Raw genomic sequence first — 20217 nt, forward strand, 5'->3', positions numbered from 1 at the left:
GATAATCAAAACAGATTATGCATCATTTGTAATATTTGTACTCTTTCTGTTTTTAGGTTTCTATGTGCTTTATTGCCATAATTTAATGTACATGGGACCCGTCTCTAGAATTGGTGAGACGGTAAGAGTCTCTTCAGTCTGAGATAGCCAACAGCCCTTAGCTAATTATATTTCAGTCACTGAAAGCTTGAAACAGTAAATGATTCAATTCAGCACAGTTATTCCAAAATTGTCACACAAAAATAATCGGTATACTAACTCATTAACAAGTTCTAAAAATGAAACTAAAATTACATAAAAATCTGTGAATGTGTATCAGTCAATCGGATCCGTTTGATTAACAAAAATAGAGTCATTTTATGTGTCTAAAGCAATATGGTCTGAATTGACACTGCTTAATACAATGACTGTAATGAAACTAAAGAATAAACTATGAATAAACAAATACGACCTTATCTTTCGGTGATGTACTTTTTATTCATCCTCCCTCCACACTTTTGCTGCTTGCTGCCTCTTGCAGTTTCACAAGGTTGCAGGAGATTGCCCGCTGAAAACTCTCACTTCACTTGTGCCGTCTCCCCTTCAGCTCTATAAACATGCAGAAGCAATCTTGGATATTGTAGTATGCCAGGAGTCTATTGTTGTTACAAAAAAATAAAAGATTAAAACAGGCTTATGCTATTAAAAAAAATTCCATGTACTGCACTGCAAGTACTTTCCATACCCAGGGTTTCGTCGACTGCTTCTTTCAGGGCATACTAGGCGAGTCTTTCTTCCTCACATATATGGCAATTGACAATACACTTAACCTCTCATTAAAAATAAAACACTTCATACAATGCAAACCCAAACTTGGTATATACTGAAATATTATAATACTAATATCATGCTTCCATCCCCTTCCATTGTCGGATATAAATTATTTTGATTATCCATTCTTTACTTTTGTGTACGTTTTAGTTCATTTCCTAAATTTAGAATCTACAAAGCAGTGTTCAATTTCTATATTTTTTTTTCTGTGTACATACCAAAACATGCCAAATTTCAATCCATGAATTCCAGCATTAAATTGTGATTATCCAAAACCAAGTGTAAACTAAGACAAATCCACTGATTCAAATGTGAGCTGAAACCAATCAAATAAACCAGTATCTCATTAAAAATTCTTATTCTAATCAGATACTCAACCAATCAAAAGCTACACACTCTCTTCATTCATACATAAATAAATACAATAAACCAATCACTGTTCACACACTCCTTTTGAATAATCAGGTTTTCTAAACTAATGCCCACTAAACCAATCACATTCTACACACTCCCTACATTCATACTTCAATGAATTCCATGCGCCAAACCCACCAATTAACATCCTTACCATGCTTACTATTCAAATAAACTACCTCACTCTCATACAAGTGCATACCTAAGTTCTAAAAATGATCTTCATCTTTATGAATTTCACTTTAAGGCCTCATGCACACGGCCGTTGCCTGGCCATGGCCGTATTGCGGCCCACAAACAGCGGGTCCGCAATATGCGGGCACCGGCCGTGTGTTCCCCGCATGATGGATTGGGTCTGCAATCCAGACCTGCGGTGCGGAACGGAGGCACGGAACCCCACGGAAGCAATACGGAGTGCTTCTGTGGTGTTTCTGTCCATGCCTCCGCACCGCAAAAAAATAGAACATGTTCTATTTTTTTACGGTGCGGACGGATCACATACCAATTCAAGTTGAATGGGTCTTGATCCGTCCCGGCCGCCACATGGATGTTGCTTGTGTATTAGGGACAGCAAATTGCGGTCTCCAATGCACGGAACGACCGCACAACGGCCGTGTGCATGAGGCCTAAGGGTGTAGTACTGCCACACAAGATTTGTTATGCAGCACACACCGACTGCAGCAGTACCATGGATTTTACAGTTGTAATTTTGCAGAAGACTATCCACAGCATATGCGTCATATGTGACCGTATCCTGAAAGAGTAACAATGGGGGAAAAGGCAGCAAAAACATGCTATGTTGGTGTTCAGTTTCAGTTGGATATAGGCATTCTACAATCAAGGTCCAACAGTTGCAGAGATTCGGACCCACATTTACTAATCTGGTCTAATTTGTAGACAGAGTATACATAGACAGTCTAAAATGCGCTAAACTTTTCACAGTAGCTGATGCTGGATAATAAATCTGGTGCATCTTTAGACCGCCTCATCTAGTTTATACCACCTAGTAGTTTTTTTGCTGAAAATAGTTCCACGTACCCTGAAAAATCTGCCCCAATTTTACAAATTTCCCTGTGCTAAAAATGCCTAAATTCAAAAAAGTCAGTGTACCACAATTGTGTCCACCAAAAACTTTAGACTGACTCTAAATTAGTCTAATCTTTGCCATCTTTATGTGGTAGAATCATGGATTTCAGCTTCATAAATATGTCTAGAAGGTAGACAAAAGCTGGCCATACTCACCTTCTAGTTGAAAACCATGAAATATTAAGGAAACTTGAAAAAGGCATTGTTTTTGGCACACCTGAATAATAAATATTAATATGTAGAGGATACGGTCGGCACTGCTGTAGGTGTGGGATTTAATTTGGTGCTGCACTGATCGAACGTCAGTAGTGGTGGTGCTCAGCATAAAAAACAAGTAGTATTTGCAACAAAGGAGAGAAAAGAAAAAAGAATGCGGTACTCACCAAAAAATACTCTTTGCAGCATTATTCACATAAAAAGGTCAGCGTCATGTGGGCAAAACAGGCTTGAAAAAGCGCAACAAGCACGAAACGGCTATTGCCTTCTATCTGTGTTTTGCCCACATGACGCTGACCTTTTTATGTGAATAAATTTAAAAGAGTATTTTTTGGTGAGTGCCACATTCTTTTTTCTTTTCTCTCCTTTGTTAAATAATAAATATATCTAAAATCTAAAATAAAGTGCTCCAGAATTTTGGTGCATACAATTCTAAGAAATTAGCGCACTTATCATAGTCAAAAGTTGGCCTGTGTATTTGCAATTATATATACTAGAGTCCTTCCTAATAAATAATCGTAATTCAGCTCCTTCAACCCAATCATCTATTAAAAATAAGTACAACAACATTAGAAATGTTTCATGCAGCATTGCAATGTAATTGATTCAAATAAATAATTGCTATTATTAATATTCTCCAAAAAGTCATAAGTAAAATATGAAATCATTTAAATATAGGAATAAGGAATGAGTTCACTAATGAGAACCCTGCAAATAAATGGATGCTGAAACATGAGAAAGAGCAGGAGGCACAACACTTTCAAATTGACTCATTTACAAATATATTGTAGTTCAGGGACCAAAAAAAGTGAACTTATTTTCCACTAAGCAATGTACAAAAAATAAATGGTAATCTGCTTGTTAGCAAGGCGGAGAGAATACAACAGCCATTAAAATTGTCACAGAAAAGGTAACTGTCATTGCGTGGAATAGATAGTGCTTAGGGCTTACAAGAAGAGAATAATCTAAATGGGATTCTGTCACAGAGGTAAACTTTCTCGGCAGGGGAGAGCAGCAGTATGCGTTCCTCTTTTCTAAACCATGTTTCATGTTGCAACAAAGGAGGGGAAAACATGAGTCAATAACCACAGGCCATTAAAAAGTACACATAACACTTTATTAAATCAAATTGAGCCATTATTAACTTCCTTGCTGCTGTAAGGGAATACATTAGGGATTATTAGTAACATTTACTGGATCCCTAATGGACATTTTGACCAGGGTGTCTATAGATATTGCATTAATTTCCTGTGATACAATCATAAGTAATAGTGTGTGTTATGGAATGATAAAAATTGTTCCATCTTTGAAAATATATATTTTTTTAATAGGACCCCTGGCGATCATTTGGTTGCCATGGGCCTGACAGCAACAACCATCCTCTGGCATGAGGCAGGAACTGTAAAGAAAAGTTTGAGATAACTGAGTTTCTTGAAATTAGTGTTGGGCGCGAATATTCGAATTGCGAATATTAATCGTGAATATCGGCACTTCGAGAATTTGCGAATATTTAGAATATAGTGATATATATTCGTAATTTCGAATATTATAGATTTTTTTTTTCATCAGTAACCTCTCTTCTTGCATGTGGGCCAATGAGAAGGCTGCAATGTCTCTGTCATAGCTTAGCAACATCCCTAGCAACCAATAGAAAAGTTGCCTACCCCTTAGTATATAAGAACCTCCCAGCAGCTATTTTCTAAAGTTTATTGCAGTTATGAAAGAGACAGCAGTGTCATTGCTGTGCTCTGTGCTTTGTTGTATTACATTAGACAGTTAACTTATATATATAATTCAGATAGTTAGGGGGAGATAGTCAGTGTAGGTTAGATTGATCTATAGTGTAGCTGATGTCCATACATACATGCTACAGACATAGTGCTGTGATGTCACAAGGTGCACATATTGCGAAAAAATATGTGCATCATTAATTGCTGAAAATTCGTAAGGCGCGAATATATTGGAGCACTCTATCTGCATAAATAGCTATTCTAATGTTCTGCCGTGCCAACCATTTTCTCCAGTCTCTGGAAAATGATACCAGCTTGAAAAATGTAGTATAAGTGACCCACGCCTGTATTTTGCGCGCATTACACAAGTATTACATTGCCGATTTTGGCAATCAAGAATATAATCGTAAAATCTCAAATTCGCGAATATATGACAAATATTCTACAAAATATTTGCGAAATATCGCAAATTTGAATATTGCCCCTGCCACTCATCACTACAGGGTGGGCCATTTATATGGATACACCTTAATAAAATGGGAATGGTTGGTGATATTAACTTCCTGTTTGTGGCACATTAGTATATGTGAGGGGGGAAACTTTTCAAGATGGGTGGTGACCATGGCGGCCATTTTGAAGTCAGCTATTTTGAATCCAACTTTTGTTTTTTCAATAGGAAGAGGGTCATGTGACACATCAAACTTATTAGGAATTTCACACGAAAAACAATGGTGTGCTTGGTTTTAACGTAACTTTATTCTTTCATGAGTTATTAACAAGTTTATCTTTGTTTACAGCCATTGACATGTTGCCAAGGTTAACACGTAAGGAGCGGATAGAAATTGTGTTGATGTCTGGTGAACGCAGTAACCGGGTCATTGCAGCAGATTTCAATGCAAGACATCCTACGAGACCACCCATCTCCCATGCTACAGTTAGCAAACTGCTTGCTAAGTTTCGTGAAACTGGTTCAGTGTTGGATTTGCCAAATTGTGGATGCATGAAATCTGTCTCTAATGAAGAAACATCAGTGGCTGTCCTAGCTTCATTCAGCAAGAGCCCACAGCGTAGCACTCGCCGCATGTCACTGGAGAGTGGCATTAGTCGAACATCCCTTCGGCGGATATTAGCTACTCACAAATGGCACCCTTACAAACTCCAGCTACTGCAGAATCTCAACGAGGATGACCCAGATCGGCACACTGAATTTGCAGAATGGGCAAAACAAAAATTGGAACAGGACCCTCAGTTTACGCAGAAGATTTTGTTCAGTGATGAGGCAAACTTTTATGTGAATGGTGAAGTTAACAAACAAAACCACCGCTATTGGTCTGACACTAACCCACATTGGATAGATCCCTCCAAGACTGTTGGAACAAAAAAATTGATGGTATGGTGTGGTATATGGGGTACAAAGATAGTGGGGCCATTCTTCATCAATGGAAACCTCAAGGCCACTGGATATGCAAAATTGCTACATGATAATGTGTTTCCCTCTTTATGCACTGAAGCTGGCACGTTCCCTGAGTTTTTCCAGCAAGATGGTGCACCACCACATTATGGGTGTCAGGTCCGAGCATTCCTAGATGAACAGTTTCCTGGAAAGTGGATTGGTCATCGTGGGCCAGTTGAATGGCCCCCAAGGTCTCCCGATCTGACCCCCTTAGACTTTTATCTTTGGGGTTATCTGAAGTCAATTGTCTATGCTGTGAAGATACGAGATGTGCAGCACCTGAAACTACGAATACTGGAAGCCTGTGCTAGCATTTCTCCTGCAGTGTTGCTATCAGTGTGTGAAGAGTGGGAGAAGAGGGTTGCATTGACAATCCAACACAATGGGCAGCACATTGAACACATTTTATAAGTGGTCAGAAACTTGTAAATAGCTCATGAAAGAATAAAGTTACGTTAAAACCAAGCACACCATTGTTTTTCTTGTGAAATTCCCAATAAGTTTGATGTGTCACATGACCCTCTTCCTATTGAAAAAACAATTTGGATTCAAAATGGCCGACTTCAAAATGGCCGCCATGGTCACCACCCATCTTGAAAAGTCCCCCCCCCTCACATATACTAATATGCCACAAACAGGAAGTTAATATCACCAACCATTCCCATTTTATTAAGGTGTATCCATATAAATGGCCCACCCTGTACTTGAAATTTGTATCCAATTTGAATGAATTGGTTGGCAGATTTCATTTGTGTGTGAATAAATTTGACCCGATTGCCCAGACAAGCCATGTATGCCACTCTGATGGCTTCTGGGACTGTACCCAACCTCTTCCAGCAATTTCAGGCCAAGACAGCATTAGCAATATCAAAGTGATAGTGACATACTCAAAGTAACAGTGACATACAGTATATAGCCCCAAGTAAGCAGATGGTAGCCAGTGGTAGCAAACACACTACACTGACATTCTTTATGCTTTTAGAAATGAAAAAATGGTCCAAAAATGATTCCTTTTGGGGGAAGATGTCTTCCAGTGTTTATGCATACATTGTGGTATCAGAAGAAACAATGGCTTGTTTTTTACAAAAGCCATGAAAAAATTCTCCCCTTTTTGAGAGCAGCAGGAGTATGGAATCCCACGGACAAGGCAGGAGATATGTGGCTGTGTAAGAGAAGTAGCTGTGGCATCAATCACAGTAGTAGCTGCAGCAGTACATTTTGGAACCTGACAGACAGGCCAGGAGATGTGCAGCAGTGTAGGGGAAGTAGTAGCAGGAGCGGATTGTTGTTTCCTGCACACACACCTTGGTATGGATGACTGACAAGGGAGTGGAGCATGAGGAGGAAGAGTCTGAGCAGTATAAACAGTAGCTGATGATGATGACAACAATGGCCAACAGCAGCAGCGACATCATCTGCCCCAGAGCTGACCACAGTAGAAGCAGATCTGTTCCTGACAGTTCTTTTTGACTGCTTTGGCCATACATTGGCTCTGCTTTTTGTTGCTACGACCTACTCACTACCTCATTATCATGTGGATCCAGTTCCCACGTCCTGTCCAACACACAATCATCATCGTAGTCATTATTGCATCATTCTCTGGGATCTGAAGTTTTTGGGAAAGTCAAGAGAAATTTGATCAATTTAGAACTGACTTATTCATCTCAAGTGTTATAACCAGAATTTGTGCATTTCTTTCAATAAAAACAAATAAAAAATCTGAACTCCTAAAGGGATTTCATGCAGAGCTCTTAAAGTGAATATGTGGAGTACTTAGCAGACCTTGTACGTAATACATTAAAATAAAAACAGTACCAGTACACAGCTTTATAAATACATGAGTGTAAACCTCCCAAATTCTAATGGTCTATGTACCTAATGGTGCTATGTTAGTCTTTAGATTTCATTTGCCAGTTCAGTTTTGGACTGGACTATAAGTGTGTAACCACACACAACAAATATTCATAATATTCTGCAGCTATCTTATTCATCTGAATGGGGCTTACAGATATCCCTGTGTTTACCACCAAAGCAACTCTATTCAGATTTATGGGACTCATTTTGGGTGACAGAAAATTTAGCAACAAATCTGGCATGAATAAATATACACTGAGGGAGTCATTTATTAAGACTGGCATTTTAAACTCCAGTCTCAATAAGCCCTTTAACTGGCGGGGAATCTTTGGCGCATCAACCGCCTGTCTAAATGTAAGTCAGCTTCCTTGCTGGTTTTAGTGTAGACCATTTTGTATGCTTAAAACAGGCGTAAAAAATGATGAATGAGATGGGCCTGCCAGCCCGTCCCCTTCCCCGCTCACACCACGGCCACTTTTTTAGACCTGGCGTAAGTTGAGAAAAGTTGCAGATTGTAGCGTAAATAACCTTTGTGCCAGAATCTGCACCAGGAATAATATTGGTGTATTTCTGATAGTAAATGACCACCTTTGGGTTTTAGTTTTACATTCAAAGCCTGTACACAAAAGCTGGCCTTTGTAATTTAAAGTTCTACTTTTACTTTACTTTTACTTTTTTGTTCTCATAATGCTATTGCTGCTAAACTTTGGATCCATTTGCTACAATCCAATACAGTTCAGTCTCCATAGGATTAATTTCTAAGTAACTTCTGGTTACTGGTTTGGTACTAGGAGCTCAATATGTTGAATGACCCATTTAGGAGAAATGTTATTAGGAATGTAAGAAAAGCAATTGATATGTGAGTCGTGATGATGCTTGCATTAAGGTTTCGTCTCTGGAGTATAGTGAGAGAATGTGGGTAATAATAATAATATATATATATATATATATATATATATATATATACTAATATTTGTGCTTTCCTTTTCTGTGCATGTGTATGGTCTTAGGCATTAGTGCTATCATTACTCTCAATTTGACAGTATTGATCTTGGTCGGTGCATACATACAGCGACAAAACATTTAGCTTAGCTCCTTTAGTTCCATAGCTACAGAGCACAGCACAGGAATTTTATACATTGTGGGAAGCCAGGTCTCAGTGTTTAAAGGGGTTGTTCAATTAAGACAATTTTTCTCTATAAGTCTGATCTGTGAGGGTCTGATCACTAGTAGATCAGGGGGGCCCTGCTCCCCAGTTGAATGTAGCTGTAGACATCAATGCATGCTCCATTCAACTATGGAACTGCCAGAGGTAACCAAGCTTGGATAGAAGATAAGTTGTCTTAAAGGGGTTATCTGAGATGCAAACAGACTTCCAGACGTGGCAGACCTGCAGTGGTAATGATACCCAGTCAGTCTGTGTGGCTCCTGGACTGGCTATTCTGCTCCCATCTGAGTTGACATCAATATCCATCGATAGGGGAACACGTTACCGCTGCAGCCAATCACAGGCCGCAGCAGTCACCTTCTCCCCTTGCATCATGTGTGATGTGAGTGGGTCACTGCTGTGGCCTGTGATTGGTTGGCTTGGTTGCCTATTGCAGACAATCAGATTTCATTTTTCATTTTTTGGAGATCCTTTGTAAAATGAAAGGTGGAATTTGATTGGATGCTTGGGCAACTAAGTTAGTTTTTCTTTACAACAGTTTTAATGAATTTCCCTCAATATTATGTACACGTGCAAAAAATATTATAAGGTTTAGGCACTTTTCTACACTTTAGCAGCTTTGAAAAATGTCTAGAAAAAGGTTTGGGAGAAGATTAATAAAATAAGCAATACATTCTAATGGAGGAAGCCTTTTTCGTGCAAGGTATTAGTATAAAGCATGCCGACCAAGAAGGGGAAATCATATATCTGACCAGTCAACTTTCAGTAAAGTCAGGATGTCAACCAGAGGGAATAAATTAGTGGTGTCACAGCAGAACCAAAAAATTACCCTATAAAACATAACCTTTAATAGTAATCATAAAAATTTAATATTAACCTCAGTGAAAAAACCCTACAATGGACCTACTCTCGCCCTGCCTCAGAAAGGAATATCCCACTGTCTTCTTAGCTTTCCCTCTATTACCCTGATAACACTGGGGTCCAAGGAGGCAGGGGGTTGCCAGACATAGGTTTGAGAAATTTACACTTATGGATTATATGATATTAACTCTAGTGGTGTATCAATATATATGGTCGGACAACCCCTTTAAGTCTGGCATAGAAAAGTTGTAAACGTTGGCTCAAGCCTCAAGTCATAGTTTCTACCAAAACATACAACTTTTTGCCCCTTTCTGAGCAAATGGGCAAGCTGGGGGCAGTTAGGGATGGACATGTGTGCCAAATAACTGGAATACATTACATCTGCAATCTACCTCAGTTCCTGACTGGAGTAGATTTCAGTTCTAGTGTATAGGTGGCCCGTGCTGTGCCTAGTAATTAAGAGGCAAGCACCTCTTAATAATCAAGGTGCATCTCAACCAATCGCAGTACAGATATTATAGCAGATATTCGGAAGCAAAAGCTTTCCTTCCTGACAATCTGCTGATCACTGGTGGAGGAGACCGCCGCCTTTACATGCAGAGATCTCCTCCAGATTATGGGGAGGAGCGATCACTCTTCCCCTTACTGACTCATTGTTTACACAGCACTATCTGCTGCCAGTAAACAATAATTTTTGCGTGTGCACAAATGATCGGATTACCCAATAAACATGCATTTCACTCGTTCATCTGGTAATCGGTGGTACTGTATATTTACTCGGCCCGATCATTGCTAATGAGCGTTACTATGAACACTAGTTTGCGATAATCTGTGTGATTCTCTGCCTGTGTAAAGGACCAATCTTTTTTTTTTTTTAATTATTTTATTTTTTTTGTTGCAAAGTACAGTACCAAAAATTACATCATTATTTCATCATGTAACAAATCCCCCTCTTATTTTATAGCCACCCTCCCTTTGGTGTATTCGTGTTTTAACTTAGCATATATTAAAGATACAGCAGAAGTGTTTGACGTCATATCATAACAGAAGTCTAAAAAGGAATACTGTACAATATCTAAGTATTTCTTATTTTCAGTGTAGTGTATAGCGTGTCGTAATTGTGCGTAGCGAAATTTATCAGTAAGTGTTGCTGAACAATCCGGAAGGATTTCATTTAAGGGCTTAATCTGTCCCCTATCAAAAACTTGTGAAATTAAATATATCCCCTGTTTTTCCCAGTATCTAACGTCACCCATTTGCTTAATTTGTGGTAAATGTGTATTCCCCCACAGGGGAGTGTACTGGACTGCTTGGGATACTCCGACCATGCGTCGAACTTGTTGCCAGGTGTGCTCAAGCATTTTTCTAAAAGGGTTTATTATTGTTTTCTTCTCAGAGGGGCCTTTCTCAAGAATAGAGAAGACATCCTCTCTAGGTCCACAGTTCTCACTAAAAATAAGCCGTATGCATTTATTCTTTCGGTTCCTTACACACCATCTCAGCTGTGCAGCTAAGTAATATCCTTTTAGAAAGGGGGCGGAAATGCCGCCCTCTTCTTTATAAAGGTACTGTATTTTGATTCTAACTCGTTTGCGCCCCCATATTAATTCATTAAAAAGACTCTCCAATTTATTAAAAAACTTATCTTCTATCGTTATTGGACTTGCATTGAGTACATATAGTAACATCGGTAATAGTGTCATTTTAATAAGCGCTATACGATTAATTTGTGACAGAGGCAACCTTAACCATGTTCTGATTTTTCCCTTAACCTTGTCTATTATTGGGAGTATGTTCAATTTCTCATAGTGTTTCAACTCGGTCCCTATATGGATACCCAGATATAATAGCGATTCTGCTGGGGTCAGGACACTCACCCGATAGTTATAACTCGGTGGGACAGGGCGCCTCAATGGGAGAAATTTAGATTTTTCCCAATTTATTTCGTATCCAGAGAGGGATCCAAACTCGTCTATGATTTCCATAACCCTGGGTAGATTCCTATGACCCTCCCCCAAAAATAATAGAGCATCGTCCGCATAGAGACTTATTTTATCGGCCTCTCCCTCACATCCGAAACCCTGTATCTCCCTATTTGCCCTAACTCTGCATGCCATTGGCTCCAAAAACAGCGAGAAAAGTAAAGGGGAGAGGGGGCATCCCTGACGTGTTCCTCTGGTCAGGGGGAAAAGGGGGGAATACTCCCCATTGACTCGGACCCTAGAGACCGGGTTTCGATAGAGAATCTGGACCCATCTAGTGAAGTATTCTCCCAACCTCACTCGTGACATCACTCCCCAGAGGAAGGACCACTCCACCCTGTCAAACGCCTTAGCGGCGTCTAAGGACAGGATGGAGCAGTCCTCCCCACTCCCCATCTGGATGTTCAGAAAGGCCCTTCTTATATTATCCTGGATTTTCCTTTTAGGGATAAACCCGGTTTGGTCCTCATGAACCACTTTATGTATAACCGCTTTCAATCTATTGGCCAACAGTTTTGCGAGGATTTTATAGTCTGTGTTTAGCAGAGCGATGGGGCGGTACGATGCAACTGACAACGGGTCCTTCTCCTTTTTTAGGATGAGTGTGATGGTTGCTTCCATCCATGAGGGGGGTAGGGAACCCAATATCCATGATTGATTTAATACCTCCAACATTTGAGGGAGCATAGTCCCCTCATGTTTTCGATATATTTCGAATGGGAAGCCGTCCGACCCTGGGGACGTATTACCCTTGATGGTTTTTAACGTATTCTGTAGCTCGCTCAATTGGATCGGTCTGTTCAGCCAATTTATATCTTGTTGGTCAAGTTCAGGGATGTTAATATTTTCTAAATATTCATCTATTTTTCCTCCCTGTTCTATAGGTCCAGCCTGATATAGCATAGAAAAATATCGGGTAAATTCCCCTAAGATGTTATCGGGGTCCCTTAAAATGTTTCCCGCCTCTGTCCTAATTCCATTAATATTATTGCTACCCCTTTGATTTTTAACTATGGTGGATAATACTCTGCTTGGTTTACCGGATTCGCTAAAGGTCCTTAACCCCGAAAAGAACAGTTTATTCTGTGCTTTATTATATAAATATTGCCTATACTCCTCCCGTGTTTTTTTTAACTGATATTGTTTTTCAGGGGTATTAGTCTGAACAATCTCACCCATTATCCGACCAATCGTATCTTCTATTTCTTTTTGAGTTTGCGCAAAAAACCTCTTCTGTTTCCTAATTTGATATGAGTATAAGCCGCGCAGGTATGCCTTTAAGGAGTCCCAAACCATATGTATATGTGTTGAGTTGATATTATCACTCCAAAAGAGTTTAATTTCCTCGTCAATCTTATCCACTTCTTTTATTAATGTAATCCAATGGGGGTTGAGTTTAAAAATTATATTTTTACTAAATTTATTATTATTATCCAGTATTACGGTAACCGGGGAGTGATCAGAGATACCATGGCTTTCATAGTTCATTTTTTTTACCCTGTTAATAAGTCCCGGGCTGGCGAGGGCCAGATCAACTCGTGACATGGACCTATAGGTTTTACTAAAACATGAATATACCTGCTTGTTACCGTAAAGAGATCGCCATATATCTACCAATGCCATTTCTTTACCAATTCGGAACAGTAACGTGTCGGAGCTGGTATTTTGTTCATAATTGGTGATGGTGGATATCCTATCTAATTTAATGTCCATGACCGAGTTGAAATCACCCATCACCAGCACCGGGCACTCCTCTCGTGCCGAGATGTACTCCATCAGTCTACTTAACACATATGTTGAAAAAGGTGGTGGGATATAAATAAAAGCAATTATATTCCTTTGTCCCTGCCACTCACAGTAAAGAAAAACATACCGACCTTCCTGATCGATTAGTTGTTCTATTGGTACATAATTTACCTGTCTATGAACATACACGCTAATCCCGCGTGAGTATATAGAGTAGCACGAATGATATTCATGAGAGGCCCATCTCCTTCTGCCGAGCGCCGCCACTTTTTCCTCTGTTAAATCTGTCTCCAACAAAGCGACTATAGCTGGTAAATGTCTAGAGACCAAATCGAACACAGCACACCTCTTAATTTTATCCGCAAATCCGCGGACATTCCATGTCAGGATTCTAGACATTTTTATTTATTGTTTTAGTCCCTTTTTTTTTTTTTTGGCTCCTAACTTTAGGACGGCGCCGGGCAAAGGCAGAGGGGCACCCCCACGAATCTCGACCGCTCCAGCAGGAAGAGAAGATACCCCCCCTCCCCCCCTTCCCCACCCCCGTGCTGACCTGCGGATCGCGAAATGCGATTCATAGGCCTCTAACCTTGAGCTACCCCCCCCTCCCAACACCGTCGACCCCCCCAGCTCCCCCCTATATTGCTGCAGCTAGATTATTTAAGACCCTTTGAGTCCATCCAATCGGCCGCCGCGCTTGGATTAGTGAAGAAGTGAACGGTGTCTCCAGGAATCACCCGTAATTTCGCGGGATACATCATGGAGTATTTTAATTGAGCCTGTATCAGTCTCTTCTTAACATCTTTATATTCTCTTCTTTTCTCCTGCGTGACTCTGGAAAAGTCCGGGTATATCTCTATATTAGAGTCGTTGTACTTGACCGTCTGTATCTCTCGTTTCCACCTAAGAATATAGTCCCGATCTCTAGAAGAGACCATTTTAACTAACAAGGGTCTTGGCATTGAGGCTGGTGGAGGTTTTCTTGTTGGAATGCGGTGTGCTCTCTCCACTATATATGATGAGGCTGCCTCTGCAGATGATACATTATCCAAGAGCCATTTTTGAATAAATTCTGTTGGATCATTTCTTTCTACTCCTTCTGGGAAGCCCACCAATTTAAAATTGCCTCTCCTAGATCTGTCCTCCAGATCTGCCAATTTTTCCTTCAGCATCTTATTATCGCTCTCCACTCTCTCCATCCTCCTCTTTATCTGATTGGTGTCTTTTTGCAGCTCAGAGGTGAGCGTTTCATATTCCTTAATACGTTGTCTCATTTTATTTAGATCATCTCTTATTACTGAGATATCAGTCTGTACTGCTTCCACCGTGATTGTTAAAGTGCTTAGTGCTTGATTGGTTGTGTTGACAGCATCCAGTATCCCTGTTAACTTATGATTGTCCATTTCTGATTGTCCATTTCTGATTGTCCATTTCTGGTTCTTTACTTTCTCCTGCTCTGTTTAATGGGTTTTCATCCATCCTCTATCTGCATTGACTGCTTCTGATTACTTCTTGTCTTACTTAGTATGGGTGAAGATTTAAGATATTTATCCAACTCCGTAATATTACTCCGGGCTGTACCACCCTTTGGTGAGAAGCTGCCAACCGATTTTCTATTCTGTGGCTTCTTTTCTTTCCCTTCCCCTTTTCCCCCTTACACCCTCCTTTTCCCCCCTTTTCCTCTTTCCTCCTTCTCCCCTCCCCTCTCACTCCTATAGATCTATCTTAGGCCGAGAGAAAGGGATACACAACTTTTTCCCCTGGTATATCAAGTTATTATTATTATTATTATTATTATTATCATACAGTAGTAAAATACCAAAGAGCAGAAAGTCTTACGTTCCTTAATCTCCCGATGTTCCAAAGTTCCCAGATTCCCGGATCTTGGAAGGCTTTCAGGTAGAGATGGACCAGGTATTTTCTACGCCATCCACCCACGTTAAATATCAGCGAGCGGAGAGATAAGCCTTGGCACTGCAGCCCCCCCAAAAAATAACATAGCGGTGATCCCGGGCAGCGTCTTTGGGTGAGGCGCAGCTGCTTTTATCTAGTATTGAAGGAAGGACTTCACGATAAGGAGTAACCCCCAAAGATTCTGGGCGGAAAGGGGGGTGGGTTGTGCACTATGGTGTAGGTCGCCCTGTTACACTGTTGCACTGTTATGAGAGCCGGTTGTGCACTGTAAGGAGTGGAGAGAGGGGGAGCACATCAATTTACAATGCTCAGCTCCAAGAGTGGGACAGGAACAGGCAAAGATACAGCTTCTGGAGAGGGCTCTATCTGCTCTTTCGGCACTGAAAACCAGCTCTTCCTGGAGCGTAGAACATACGTGCCGACAGCTTACCCACACGGCAGCTCATAGGAAATCTCAGGCAGCGCTGCAGAGCTGGGACTGACGCCGAGAGCGGTGGAAGGGCGAAGAGGCAGGTGAGCAGGGGGGAGACACAACTCCAGAGGGATTTCAAAGCCGCACACTTGGCACTATTACTGCTGCTTTCCCCACCAAGCTTCCTCCTGGGGCGCTGTGTACCCGGCGATTCATTCAGTCAGCGGCTTTTGGAGGACCGCGTGTATCGCTGCTGCAGGGGCCGGAGCTGGAGCCGGCGCTGGGGGCGGGGGGATCGCGGCACGTCCGTAACTCACGTCATGCCGCCCTTAATAAATCTCCCCCTACCGGTTTTGTATGTAGATAGTAAAACTTGTATGTAGATTCAATATAGTATTCTCTATACAATATGGGTGCATCTGAAATAAATGGATTTTATTTTACAATAATATGACGGCATGTGTACTATTTTTATTTATAATCTGCTACATGCTTATGGGGTCCTGACCATCTGGAAATTGTTTGACAAATTAAAGCTAATTAAAGTATTTAGCAATACAACTCTTTCTATCCTTGAGAAGTTCTTGCAAAGCAGTCGTGCGCAGTTTAAGAGCTAAAGAGCTGCACTTCACCTGGACACTGCTGCCCTGATAAATGGTTTGTGATTGTGTTTACACTGCCCATTCTTCTTTATGTTCTTAACTCTTTCAGCCATGCAGGGTTTTCGATTGATTGTGTTTCTGTTTTTTTACTCCATGCCTTTCCCAGATTCATAATTTGTTTCTTTTGTGGGGCAAGTTGTACTTTCTAATGGCCCCATTTAATATTCCATTGCATACAATGCTTTGGGAAGCTGGTAAAAAGTTCCTAAAAAGTCCTATGATTTTTATTTTTACTGTTTATTTTTATTTTAATTATGCAAAAAGAGAATTACATTATTTTTTTATTTTAAAAACTGTTTAGATTTTTTTGTCACCCTAAGTGACCAAAAGAAGTAATTATTAGATATCTCCCTTATATTGCAATGAATTGTCATTGTAATTCATTGCAGATTCCCAATGTTCTTACGGAGTTGTGCCACTGCAGACATTAGTTCCAGGTGTCTGCTGTTTAAAATTGCAGAAACCCAGTGGCTATGGAACCCGCTATGCTGGACAGTGGGCGCCATCTTTAAAGACTTGCATTCCAACATACATGTATGGCAGCAGTTGGAAAGGGGTCAAAGTACACATTTCAACATTTCAATGTTACAGTATAAGGTTACATGCACACGACTGTGCCATTTTTTGCAGTCCGCAAACCGCGGATCCACAAAAAACGGAAGCCGCCCGTGTTCCTTCTGCAATTTGTGGAACGGAACGGGCAGCCCATTGTAGAAATGCCTATTCTTGTCCGCAAAACGGACAAGAATAGGACATGCTATATTTTTTGCGGGGCCACGGAACGGTCCGCATCTTTTGTGGCCCCATTGAAGTGAATGGGTCCGCATCTGAGCCGCAAAAAACGGCGGCTAGGATGTGGACCAAAACAACGGTCGTGTGCATGAAGCCTTAAATAACAAAGTTGCTGTAAAATAAAACAAACTCTTTGTGGTATCCCCCATTCTTGTTTGTCTCAAATGAATCCTTTCTAAATGCATGCAGTCATATACATTTGTAATAAAAAATCTAAAATTTGAAACATAATTTACTCCACAATAATCTGTAATCAGCTTGAGAATCGATCCATGGAAACAAGGAGAAAGAGAGCTATCCCTTGATTTATGTCAAGGTGTACCCTGAATTAACACATTTGCGTACAATAAGTCAAGAAATTTTCTTCTCACCAAAAAAATTAATAAAAAGCGATCAAAAAGTCATTTTCCCCCCCAAACTGATATCACTAAAAAGTACAGATCATCCCCCCAAAAAATTGTCCTAACACAGTTCTGCGGACGTAACTATAAAAAAAAATTCTGGAGGTCAGAATATAGTGATACAAATAAAAATAAAATGTTTCCAAGGTTTTTATTTTTTTCAGTATTAAAACACAAGCTAAAGTGTGGTATCATTGTCATCATACAGCCCTGGAGAATGAAGAGTAAAAATCTATTTCACCAGACAGTGAACATGGTAAAAAACAAAACCCATAAAAATGTGGTAATTATTTTTTTCCAATTCAACCCCATTTGGAAATGTGTTCTAGCTTCCCACTACATCCTATGCAATATTAAATGGGGCCATTAGAAAGTCCAACTTGCCCCACAAAAAAACAAGCCCTCATATGGCTATGTGAATGAAAAAAAAAAAGTCATGGCTTCAAGAAGGCAGCGAGTCAAAAACAAGATAGTTGTGGGTCCCAGAGGTGAAACTTGCATCTATCAGTGTTTTTGGCATATCCTGTGGAATATCTTGTGTGTGAAGTATCTCTTTAGGACGTTCCAACAGCTGTTGCATTGTCAGCTGTAACCCACCTTTTGTGCCAGACTGCTCACATCTTTGCAACGTGCTCTACTGGTTTTTGGCCAGCATTCAAAGAGTTTAGTGTCACTTCATCCCATGTTCCCAGATAGCTTTGCCCATCCATCCAAAACTGTTACCACTTACACATTTTGCATATTTTATAAGCGCCTCCTTTCATGTATTGTCACTGGGAGCTTGTACTTAAAGAAGACCTGCCACCTCTTCTGACATGTCTGTTGTAGAAACAACATTAATGCATTGCATTCTCCAGATCAGAATAGCTACCTGGTTCAGTCATGGGAAAAAATAAAGAGGGGTATGGTGGCATAAAAACAAAGTCCAAGGACTATGATGCCCAGGAGCAGGGCCTTGAATAGCAAGTCACTGGGGGGAAATTTATGAAAACTGGTGCAAAGAAAAAATGGCTTAGTTTCCCATAGCAATCAATCAGATTCCAACTTTCAATTGTCAGAGTGCCTTTGAAAAATGAAAAGTGGACTACTAAGCCAGTTTACCCTTTCACCAGTTTTGATGAATGTCTACCATTCTGTTGACAAAAATGGTGAACAGTAAGGCAAATGCCATTTTTTCGGAAACAGATGAATGAGTGTGTTGATTTTCAGACACACCTATTCACTTGCTCATCATGATCTCTGAGAAAGGAGACTTCTTGGCAATGGTGGGAGCCCCATAAGTCATACTCCCACTTTGCCTACAGTCTGTCTATGGGTTATAAAAGTAAAATGGGGTTAACCCCTTAAGGACTTAGGACGTATCGGTACGGCATGGATCCCGAGTCCTTAAGGACCCATGACGTACCGGTACGTCATAACTTGAAATCTGTATTCCGGCGCCCGAGGGGTTAATCGGAACGGGATTTCGGCTGAAATCATTCAGCCGGCATCCCGTAACAATGCAGGGGGGGGTCATTTGACCCCCACGCATCGGCGATCGCAGAAAACCGCAGGTCAATTCAGACCTGCGGTTTGCTGCGCTTTGTGCAGTTTCTGATCCCCGCGGGCCCTGACCGCGGGGATCAGAAGCTTTAGTGTCCCTAAAATATATATTTTACATCCCCCCCTGCACCCCTGCATGATTTTTTGCCGGCGGGTGGTGCAGGGGGGGAGTTGTGGGCGGTGGGGGCGGTGCGGGAGGCGGGCGGTGCGGCAGGCGGGATCGCGATCCCCCGCCCGCCTCCCCTTGTATAATCGTTGGTGTCTAGTGGGGATACCAGGGTGCCAGCACATTGCTGGCACCCTGGTATAAACGGCTGACATCGATGATGCGATGTCAGCCGTTTAACCCTTTCCATACAGCGGTCCGTACGGACCGCTGTATGGAAAAAGTTAACAGTAAGAGGGAGCTCCCTCCCTCTCCCATCGGGGGGCTGCTGTGCCTTTGCAGCCCCCCGATGGAGAGGGAGAGAGCCCCCAGACAGCCCCCCGACAGATCCCCTCCTTACCCTTCCCCGTCTGCGCAGTTCTGAGCAGACGGGGAAGGTTCCCATGGCAACAGGACGCCTCTCAGGCATTCTGCTGTCCATGGTGCTGAACAGATCTGTGCTGAAAGGCAGAGATCTGTTCAGACAAAGTGTAAGTAAAATACAGTACAGAACAATATATATTGTTCTGTACTGTATTATACAGACATCAGACCCACTGGATCTTCAAGAACCAAGTGGGTCTGGGTCAAAAAAAAAGTGAAAAAAAGTGAAAAAAAAGTAAAAATCAAAAAACACATTTATCACTGATTAAAAATGAAAAAAATAAAATTCCCTACACATGTTTGGTATCGCCGCGTCCGTAACGACCTGATCTATAAAACGGTCATGTTACTTTCCCCGCACGGTGAACGCCATAAAAATAAAAAAATAAAAACTATTAGGAAATTGAAATTTTGCCCACCTTACTTCCCAAAAAAGGTAATAAAAGTGATCAAAAAAGTCGCATGTACGCCAAAATAGTACTAATCAAACCGTCATCTCATCCCGCAAAAATCATACCCTACCCAAGATAATCGTCCAAAAACTGAAAAAACTATGGCTCTTAGACTATGGAAACACTAAAACATGATTCTTTTGGTTTCAAAAATGAAATCCTTGTGTAAAACTTAAATAAATAAATAAAAAGT

The sequence above is a fragment of the Bufo bufo genome, chromosome 1 (assembly GCF_905171765.1).
Source record: "Bufo bufo chromosome 1, aBufBuf1.1, whole genome shotgun sequence".
NCBI lineage: Eukaryota > Metazoa > Chordata > Amphibia > Anura > Bufonidae > Bufo > Bufo bufo.